Raw genomic sequence first — 2680 nt, forward strand, 5'->3', positions numbered from 1 at the left:
TACTGATGGTTAACAGTTTATTTGTGATGATCATGGATTGTTATCAATATAATGCACATGTGCATGATTATGTAATATATGAAAATAAAAGTAACGAATGTAAGAAATAACAGTTATTGTTTAATGTTTATTAGTGATGATTATTGGGGTTAATAATGTGATGCACATGTGCATAATTATGTACTGTTGATTAACAATTTATTTTTTTAATGATTACATATGGTTGTCAACATAATGCACATGTGCAGGATTACATGATGTATGAAAATATAAGTAACTTATGTAATAAACCAATTGTTTGTTTAATGTTTAATGATAAAAAAGAAAAGGGTTGATAATTAAACATGGATTATGGTGTAAAATTACAAATTAAAGCCTTGAAAAGAAACTTGGAAATCTTAGCTGAAAAAAAAAACAGAAAAAAAAACCGATAGAAAGCAAATTAAAGCAATAGGGGATCATGTATCCATAGATTCATAACATCATTTCTTTCTACAACTCCTCTTTTTATTCTTCACGCCCTTCCCTTTTTTTGTATTTTACTTCCTGAGTGTTACAACCTGCACTTTGATTTTCGACCACAACTAGATCGTCACCCGTTAGAGCTGCTGCTTGCATTCTCATTTCCATGGCCTGCAGCTTGACCCTGTCCACCACCATCATCTTTCTTAATCTCCACATGTGGGAAGTTGTTCTCCAGCGTCTCATCACCAATATCGACATCTTCTTCCCCTGCTTCCTTCTTGTTTTTCTTAATCCCCTCAACCTGAATTCAACACAACCATTCAAATAAAACAACAAGCAATTCTTCCAGTTTTCCAACAATTGAAAAGCTTACATCATCAATGTCGACTGTTGCGTTGTTTACTAAAAGTGCTTGCCTTTTCGTCTTGCTCACTAGTTTCTTACAGTTGGTGACAAACCGATCGAGCTCCCAGAGCGTTTCTGTGTCCAAAGCCTCTATGTCAAGCTCTATTTCATCACCCACTTGCGCCAACTGATCGTTCCTCTTACGTTCCTCTTACGTACGATCTGCAACAACTGTGGCATCTTCTCTGGTGGCATACTTTGCAGCCATAACCCCAATTTCTGTTTCTCTTCCATGTTCATGTCCCTCTTGTTCGGATCCTTGGCTCTAGGCTTGGGCAGCTTCGGCACAGTTCCTCGTGTCGCAGTTGATGACGGTTTGATCTGTTCTGGTTCTGGTTCTGGTTCCGCAGCCTGCATTGGCGATGGCGTCTGCATAGGCGGCTGAACAACAGGTGGGACGATCGGTTTAGATGTAGTCGAGTGATTTTGCTTGTTTAAAACAGGAGCAACCGGGTCACTAAATTTTGGCTTCTTGGATCTCTCAGGCGTCTGTATATCATCCCACGAACTTCAATCGAATTCATATACAGCAGAAAACTCATTCACACACTGATTAGTAGGCAATTTCACCTGAATCGGTCTAAAAGCATCTCGAAATAGGACAGCAACTGATGAGCCATTCCATGAACCTTATCCATCTTGGGGTTATAAAGCATCGCATTCTCAAACACCAACCGAACATCGGAGGCAAAATCAAGTGGACTAGAATACATATTCTTGGACAAATTCAACTTAACCAAACCCAAGTCCAGTAGTATAGGTTTATCTGTAAAAGTCGACTTATTTTCCGAGTGCCAACCACCCATATTGACCCGTCTTCATTCTGGTGTCTCTCAGCAGTGCCAAAAGCTACATAAACTCCACCCATGCCTCCCCGGTTGTCGGCTTGTTCTTCCATTTGCAATCCCACATAGTCAACTCCCCTATTTTTTGTAGTTGTCCGCCACCCAAGACCCTTTGTTTGCTGCCATTCTGTATATAATTGGATAGTTATCCATAAGATTCAATACGACTCGAGGAAGACGACTCGCCACTGCTTGAACTGCTCGATCCGCTAGAGCTGCTGCTTGCATTCTCATTTCCATGACCTGCAGCTTGACCATGTCCACCACCATCATCTTTCTCAATCTTCACATATGGGAAGCTGCTCTCCAGCATCTCATCGCCAATATCAACTCCCCTATTTTTTTGTAGTTGTCCGCCACCCAAGACCCTTTGTTTGCTGCAATTCTGTACATAATTGGATAGTTATCCATAAGGCACTTGTTCATAATCCATACATCAACGACATAGTCTAATTTTCAACATAATGCACATGTGCATATAATTTAATACAATATCATTTGCAATCAACATAATGCACATGTGCATATAATTTAATACAACATCATTTACAGTAAATATAATGCACATGTGCATATCATTTAATACAATATCATTTACAAAGTATATACATCATTTACAGTCAACATAATACCTTTTAGTCACAAATCGAATGAATTGCAACTCTTGATGTTATGTATTTATAGGTGTATTGTGTCTGTCAACTGTATTATCGGAAGATGGACCAACAATGTCACCAACAATGTCTGCATCAGATGTATGAGAAGGATTATCAGAGAATGTATGAGGAAGAACATCAGATGTAAATGGTGATGTAGAGGATGCTGTAAACACCGTTTCCGGCTGCCACCGCTGTGAAATCCGGTGTGTTACATGATTGCCGTCGTAAACACCGTGCCTAATTTATTTGGCTAAATCCGATGTAAATTAAAGATTTATATATGAACCTTTTATCTGAGAAGATACC

The 2680-nt window shown here is 39.0% G+C and overlaps 1 pseudogene; it reads right to left on the minus strand.

Annotated features, from left to right (window-relative positions):
* Nucleotides 1–592: 592 nt before the first annotated feature.
* Nucleotides 593–1676, minus strand: LOC110932372 (annotated as a pseudogene).
* Between the last annotated feature and the right edge of the window lie 1004 nt (nucleotides 1677–2680).

The sequence above is a fragment of the Helianthus annuus genome, chromosome 3 (assembly GCF_002127325.2).
Source record: "Helianthus annuus cultivar XRQ/B chromosome 3, HanXRQr2.0-SUNRISE, whole genome shotgun sequence".
Classification (NCBI taxonomy): Eukaryota; Viridiplantae; Streptophyta; class Magnoliopsida; order Asterales; family Asteraceae; genus Helianthus; species Helianthus annuus.